Source organism: Hydra vulgaris, chromosome 10 (genome assembly GCF_038396675.1).
Source record: "Hydra vulgaris chromosome 10, alternate assembly HydraT2T_AEP".
NCBI classification, from domain to species: Eukaryota; Metazoa; Cnidaria; class Hydrozoa; order Anthoathecata; family Hydridae; genus Hydra; species Hydra vulgaris.
In genome coordinates this window covers 24,070,476-24,079,177 of record NC_088929.1, presented here as the reverse complement: position 1 = coordinate 24,079,177, position 8,702 = coordinate 24,070,476, and positions in this window count along the sequence as shown.

Here is an 8,702-nt window from a genome sequence, read left to right as displayed (position 1 = left end):
TCATAAAAGTAGAGACAAAAGCAAAACTTATGCATTTAGTCAAGAAGATCTAGCGTTCAACATCCTGAACTGGAAACAATGTATTAAAAATACAACTGCGCAAGCCTAATAGATGAAGAAGGGGTGCAAGGCTGGTCAACAGGTAGAGTCTGTTTACCCCTTAAATCTTTGCCTAATACCAACACAACTAAAAACAGCTTGCACAAGCTCATTGGGCTAACGTATATAAAACCATCGCAAAACCTGATTGTTTTTACAATTTTAAACCCAACGTTTATCCGATGTAATCATGAAATCTATTAAATTAATTTTGAAAACCAAGTAATGCTGGAGAAATTAAGGAGGCATGAAACAGTTAATCACATAGAGCATCTGAAAGCTACCAATGTATGAAAGAGAATTTAATGGAAACCAATTTAGTAATTTTAAAAAGAGCAGAGCGTGTTGCTATGTTTTAAATATTTAAGGCAGTCAGACAAACGATTTGGAAATGCTTTTGATTCCTTTTATAGAGATTCTATAATTTTGTTTGAAAGAGAATACAAAGCTTGTAGAATAAACTAAATTTGAGTCATCAAGTATTGCAAAAAAAATTAGAAATAAAAAAAAACTTAAAAATAAAAAAAACATCGTACAAGTGTGTATTGCTTAAGAGCCATTGTATAAGATAGTTGTAAATACTGAATGTCATCAATTTAGTTCTTCTTCACATATTTGCTTTGTATAATAAATCCAATGACAAATCCAAAAGCTTTTGGTATAAATATTTGTCGTTCGGTCATGGCGGTACTTTGAAAATCGGGCGAATTTTAGTCAATTTACTTATTTTTGCATTATGTCATACTTTCTGAAGCTATATTTGGAATACTATTTATTTTAATAAGTTTTGTCAACTTATTTATAAAAGCCAGCGACAAGTTTTACTAGAAAAAAATAAATAATTGTTTTCGTTGCCTAGAAATGATAGTTTAAAAGTAAGAAAATTGCGAAAAATATGAATTTTAGGAAGCCGTAACTATTGAAGCCGACAAAGAAACATGGATTATTTTAATAATAAAATTGCACGTGGTTGAATTTGCATCTCAAAAAATCAGCCGTGTAAAACTCGTTTTGGAAAAAACTATTCCAACTTTAGACCGCTTTAACTGAAGCCAAAAGATTTGAAAAAAACCTTGAATAAAAATATGCTCGTAAAAGTGTAAACTGCCATACACAAAAAAATTTAAGTGCGACCTTAACTTACTCTCTAGAAAAATCAATTTGAAAAATATTAAATATAAAATATTAACAATATCTTTTTATCTTCAAACCTGCAAAACAAATGATTGATTTTTTAATTAATTTTTATCATACATTTCCATTTACTATTATGTATATCTATCTATCTATCTATCTATATCTATATATATATATATATATATATATATATATATATATATATATATATATATATATATATATATATATATATATATATATATATATATATATATATATATATATATATATATATATATATATATATATAATGTATATCTATAAAATTTTTTGAAATTTTTTTTTTTACTTTTATCATTGCACCCATATAACTTATATGGGTGCACTTATTTTATAAGTCGAATTTAATAAATACAAATTTGCTTTAAATTCTTAGTTTTTAGTTTAACTAAAAATCAAACTAAAACCAAGTAGATCAATAAATATTATAATATATATATATATATATATATATATAGATAATGGTAATAAAACATCATTATCAGGTGAAGCTATCATGAATGTCAGTTTACAGTATTTTGAAAAACATATGAAATTGTGGAGATACTTTGATATTGGGCAAGGTGTCGATCAACTATATAGTGGCATTACATTTGTATCTGACTATCAAATCATACTTCCATATAGTCTAATGTATAAACGTCTAATAAGCGAAAAAAAAATTTAAAAAAGCCAAAACAAGAAAAGACAGACAACTATGCAATATAGTTTTCTGTCAAGAGAGTGGTTGTAGTGTTTCATTTATTGACAGGATTAAGTTTGACACGCACATGCTGCTGGTATTTACCAAATCCTTAACTACGAAAAAGATCAATTTTTATGTCAAATTGCGCCACCTATTCCAATCAACCCAAGATCATATTTCACTGTAAATGTAAGCGACTTTGATAAAGCTAACGTTGAATAGTATACTTCTTCGTAGGAAATAAGTAGAACATTTTTGATACAATTTATTCTACCACCAACATTCTAGTTTTTATATAATGTCTAATTTTTATATAATGTCTAAATATAAGTATATATTATGAAGAAATTTTTTTTCAAATTAATTTTTCTAGAGAGTAAGTTAAGATTTTTATATGGCAGTCTACATTTTTATAACATATTTCCAGTAAATATTTTTTTCAAATCTTTTGGCTCTAGTTTTTATTGCGGTCTAAAGTTGGAACAGTTTTTTCTAAAACATGTTTTTCATGGCTGATTTTTTGCAACCACGCCCAATTTTATTTTTTTTCAATGGAAGATTAGACCCACAGCTACCATATGGTGTAAAAAGCAAATAGACTAAAATTGGCCCAGTTTTCAAAGTACCGCCATGGCCGAGCGACAAATATTTAGACCAAAATACTTTGTATTTATCATTGCATCTATTATACAAAGCAAATATGTAAAAGAGAGCGAAATTTGTGACATTCAGTATTTAATTTCTTCAAAATTGTCTGATTCTTAGAGACAATGAATATTAAGGCAAGAATAATATATAAGTGAAGCCATATAAAATTTAGTACCTCCTATACATGATTGGAAAAAAGTTAAGTCTAACTAATTAATACTCAAAACCTCAAGATTCTAGCTTAATTATAAAAAATGATATAAGAAAGTAAGTTCATGAAAATTACGTGTTTTTTGTCAAACGTCAAAAGTTTTTCGTTGCGCTCCGTAATCGCTAATAGTCCGGTAGAATTTCACCAAAAAAGGGGTCAACCTAGAAAAAATTATTATAAAGACATGTTATATATCGTTGGAAAGCTTATTATTTCCTCTTTATAATGGGTAATTGGTATTTTTTTTTATTTTGGGGAAAAAAAGTTATGACGTCACAAAGATTACGAGTAAAATACGAAATTTTAAACGTTGCTGATAAATTTTAAGTATGCTGTACAATAAGTTGCGTTGTAACTATAATAACACTTATATTTAAATAATATAAAAGTGTTGAGTATATATATATATATATTTTGTTACTAGAAACATGGCTTTCGGAGCCGCGGGGGCCACAGCCTCCCAAAGGACCTTTTTTGAATTTTGAAAGAGGAATTTTTTTTTGTTTGTTTGTTTTTGTCAAATATTTTTGTTAAACTTTGTTTCTGTAAGTAAAAATGGGTAGAGGGAATAAAAATTCCTTGTTCTACATTTCGAATTTTAAAGTTATTAGAATGTAATATTCTTTTTGTATTCGAAATGTAATCGAATTTTTTTGGCAATATTTATCAAAAACTTTTTAATAAATTATTTATCTTAGTGTTTATAATTATGTAATGATTTTCTATTTTCAGATTTTAATATAAATTATCTGATCTTGTAAGTGATAATAAAACTAGTTCTGAAACTGAAAAATTATGGACTTAAAAAATGAATCCTCTGTATGTGCATTGTGTGGTAAAATGAAATTAGAAGGAGATTCGTTGAGCCAAGTGGGGGCAAGATTTGGAAGGAATGTTGATAACCAAGGAGCTCTTGGAAAATTAATTGAATGTGCTTTAAAATTGGATTTAAATGTATTGGTAAATGAACTGAATAAAAAACAAGAGACAGGAGAAAAGGTTTTTATTCACTCATCGTGTCGAACTAAATTAAGAAACCAATCAAAATCAATTAAACGATCACAAGCATCGATGGAAACTCCTATTGAAAGAAAACGTTCAACTCGATCAGAACAGATTTTTTTTAATTTTAAAGAGCAATGTTTTTATTGTGGAAATATGTGCACACTTGACAGTCGCCATCCTGAGAGAAATAATTTCATAGAAGTAAGAACAAAATCATCAAAAATTTATCATGCAACTCTAGAATTATGCAACGAACGTAACGATTTTTTATCTAAAACAGTTGAAGCTAGACTTTTGAATATAAATGATCTTGTAGCTGTTGAAGCACGATATCACATCTATTGTCGTGCAAAATTTGAAAAACCTATTACTACATCAAGCTGTGGAAGACCAGCATCAACAGAAAAGCTTACTGTCTTTAATGCAGCATGCATAAAACTTGAGGAAGATATTGAGTTTTACGAGATGATGCAAACATTAGGAGAAGAAATATATTCCCTTAAAATGACGCAAAATAAATTAAAAGAAAAATACGGAGATTCTATGCAATTAGTCTCGCGACAAGGTAAAAGTAATGTAGTTATACTGGACAGATTTAGACATATATTATGCAAAAACTGGTACACCAGAAAAAAACACAATGCAGAGGACGAAAAAATCAGAGTTATAACTGCAGCAGCAAAATTATTGAGTGATTGTATAAAGAATTTTGACCATGATGTAAAAACGTATCCTTTAATAGAAGATGTAACTAACAATGAAAACACCTGCATACCCTTATTGCTGAAGGTGTTTATCAGAGAACTAATTCCTGTGCCATTAAAACAAACGTCAATTTCACAAGCATTGTTTTCTGCAGTGTGGCCACAATCAATAATGCCAATGCAGTTAGGAGTAGCCGTTACCGTTGATAATGTACTTTCTTCCAAGTGGCTAAATGTTCTACTTGCTAAACTGGGTTTTGCATCAAGTTACGACGAGGTTTGTTTATTAAGTGATAATTTTGTTTGTATTTGTTTTTTAAAAAATTTTTTACACATAACAATATAGAATACAAGAAAAACTAAATTTATTTAACAGGTCATTCGTTACAAGCAGAACGTAGTGAAACACGATAAAATTAACGATATACTTTGCCCTGAAGGTACAACATCTATTCAGTTTGTTGGGGATAACACAGATCATGATTTAGCAACAATTGATGGTAAAAATACACATCACGGATTAGGTTCCATATCAATTGCAAATGGAAATTTTATTGAGAACTCAAATAAGAAAAGATTGCCTAGGGATAAAAAAGATTATTGGTCCAACATAAACTTTGACAACCAGATTACAATTTCTCAGTTTTACAGCTCTGACGTTCCGGTTTTATCTCAAATAAAATTTCAAGAATTTACAAAGGTATTTACTTGACTGGGGTTAAGAGGGATAGCGTTTCAAAAAATTAGTGTTTAAATTTCATGTACAGCTTTAAAATATAATAAAAACTTCTATAGATACAATTTATTTTGAGATTTTGATGATATGAGACAATCATTAACTTTTAACTTTCTTTTATTTAAGGTTACTTTAAAGCCAAACCTTGTCGATATACTTTGGAACATGTCGCATATCTTTAAATTACAATGCCCAAGTTGGGCTGCCTACATGAGTCGTCAAGTTAATAATGTTCTTCCTATTTCTAAAGTATTCATGCTTCCAGTAATCAACTTACCGGCAACTGATTTTAATGCTTTATATTCTTTGTTAAGTTTCGTTGTAATACAATCAGAAAAGCTAAAACTTGGAATGCCATGTGTTACATTTGATCAACAGCTTTATGTGAAAGCCTATGAAATTGCGGCTTCAAAGAAAATGAAAGTTTTTATTAGAATTGGTGGATTTCATCAGCTAATGAGTTTTCTTGGAGCTATTGGAACATTGATGGAAGGAAGTGGATTAAAAACTGCTCTTGAAACTGTTTACGCTTCCGCTTCAGTCAACCACATGTTTTCTGGAAAAGCAATTTCTCGAAGTCTTCGAGGCCATATGTTTGCTGCATCTTCTATCTTATCTATATTGCTGGAGGAAGTTTGGGTTGAACTAAGCGATGAAGAAAAAACTGAAATTAAATTAATGTACAGCTCAAATATGCATAACAAAAATGGCGACACTGACCTTGAAAAGAAGTTAATTCTATTATTTGAAAAAAAGCAAGAAGAATACATGGCAAAATCACGAACTGCAAAATTATGGCTAAACTATGTTCACTATATATTTATTGTACAAGAGTTTATTCGAGCGGAAAGAACTAGTAACTGGAACCTACATATTGCTACAACAAAATGTATGCTAAAACTACTTGCCTCAACAGGGCACAATAATTATACAAAATCATTACGTTTACATTTACAATCAGTGGATGAATTAGCATGCACTCACCCAGAAGTATATAAACAGTTCCTCAATGGAGAACATACAGTAAGGCGCACTTCAAAGAGTTGGTCTGGAATATGGACTGATTTATCAATAGAACAGATATTAATGAAATCGTTAAAGGGCAAAGGAGGAGTTGATGGCAGAGGAATTACTGAAAATGTTTTACATGTTTGGACAAGTACAATGCATAGGTAAAAATAAAATAAAATATTTATTGTTTCGTTTACTTGGAATTTGCTAATAAAATAGATATTTCTAGCAAAAACTAAATGGGGCAAATATTTACAAATATAGAAATAATATTTTTTATCAAGGTGCGCTGAAATGACAGAAGCAATAAATTCATTAACCTCGCCAAGAAACTCAAGTAAAGAACACAAAGAACTTTGAGCGGGAAGGATTAGACGTGACTCTGAAGATTTTCAAAAAATTAAATCATGGTTTGATTCTCATAGCCCATTTGATGTAAGAGAACAACTTGATGCTCTGGACTCAGGGCTTGTAGATGAGTTTAATCAGGTGACTTGTGATTGTTCGGAAAGCATTGGTGCATCAATACTGGCACAAATGAATGATATGACATACACAGAAGTATCCTTCAAAAGGAGTAATCAACTCAAAAATCTTCAAGGACTGTACTCAAATATTAAAGTCAACAATGAAAATATATCAGTTGATCCCTTGACATTGTTTTTGCGTTTATCAGTTATCGTTGAGAAAAAACCAGAAAAAGAAATTGAAGACTACTTTTACTATGAACTAACTTCGTTCCCTATGTCACTTTTTAAAGATGGTCTTATGCGCAGTGCTCAAAAACACAAGCTGAAAAATTACCTAACAAAGCCAGTTATATCTATGCCATTTGCTCCTTATTCTTTAAAAGTTGCCAATGGTGGCGCTCTTTTATACTGCTGCGATTGGAACAAGGGTGAAATATTTGACAATATTTTTGAAAAGTACATCCAATTTCTTAATTACCTTAAAGTTAGTGTAGTAGTATTCGATGGATATGAAAATTCTACAAAAGACGCTACGCGTATAAAGCGCGGATCTTTATCACAATTTGCAGTTGAAATACATAAAAGCAATCCTTGTCCGTCTGATAGAAGTAAATTTTTCTCTAACTACGCCAACAAAAAATCATTTATCCGAATTCTAGAAGTTAGATTAAGAGAAAGAGGTTTTACTGTGTATGTGTGTCATTCTGACGCAGATACTACAATCGTTAAAATTGCACTTAACTTTTCCAAAACAGAGCCCGTCACAATATTTGCTGATGACAGCGATATTCTTTGCCTCTTATTACACCACTGTAAATCAGTTGAATCTTTACACAAAATATATTTAACAAGTATGACAAAAAGAGTTGATTGCCAGCGTGAATGTTATGACATTGATCAGATTATTGGCAGTACAGCAGAACATGTCATTAACAATATTCTTTTTGCGCACGCATTTACAGATTGTGATACAACATCAGCAATTCACAATTTTGGAAAGACTTCAATTTTTAGAAAACTTGAAGCCAAAGACTTGTGCAATGCAGCAAATATTTTTTACCATGATGATAAATCGCCTGATGAGATTGGAAATGCATCAATTCGTTTCTTTCAGCTGCTACATTCCTCAACATTAAATCTACAACAAATACGAAAGCAAAAGTACGAGGAAATGATAAACTCAGATCGAGCTCACATAGACCCTTCTGTTCTTCCACCATCTCCTAGAGCTGCTTACTACCATGGATTGAGAGTATATCATCAAGTGCGTATTTGGAGATGTCTAAGTGAAATTGATCTTGACCCACTTAATTGGGGATGGAAATTAAATGGCTTTATGTACTCACCAATAGCGACAGATGAAAACGCAGGTCCAGAGGATATCCTAAAGGTTGTTCGATGTGGGTGTAAAAACTCCTGTTCGAGTCGATGTTCCTGCAGAAAGATGGGACTTCACTGCACTTCATCGTGTGCTACCTGTCACGGGATTAACTGTACAAATATTGAAAAAGTTGACGAAGAAAATGAACCAGCCCATGACCGTCACTTCTCCGATGTTTTTACATAAATTTTAATTTAATCAGAATAAGTAAGATAAACTTAATGCATAAAGATAAACTTCTTTGTAAATATTTTTTAACATGCTCTTGGTAACATTACAGGATAATTACGTTTAACAGTATTTTATATATTTTGAATATATTTGTTTTGTAAACACATCTTTAAGTCAAATTTTCAAAAAATTGGCTAAAGTAGCGTAAAGTATTTCGCTTTCAGTTCATTAAACCAACTACTAATACTTAGGAGTAATAAATATAAAAATATATTACATTTACTTGCTTAAATTATAAATTCTTTTAGTAAAAAAACGTCGATTTTGGTGCTTTTCTGCTAATCTTTATGACGTCACAACTTTTTTTCCCCAAAATAAAAAAAATTACCAATTACTCATTTA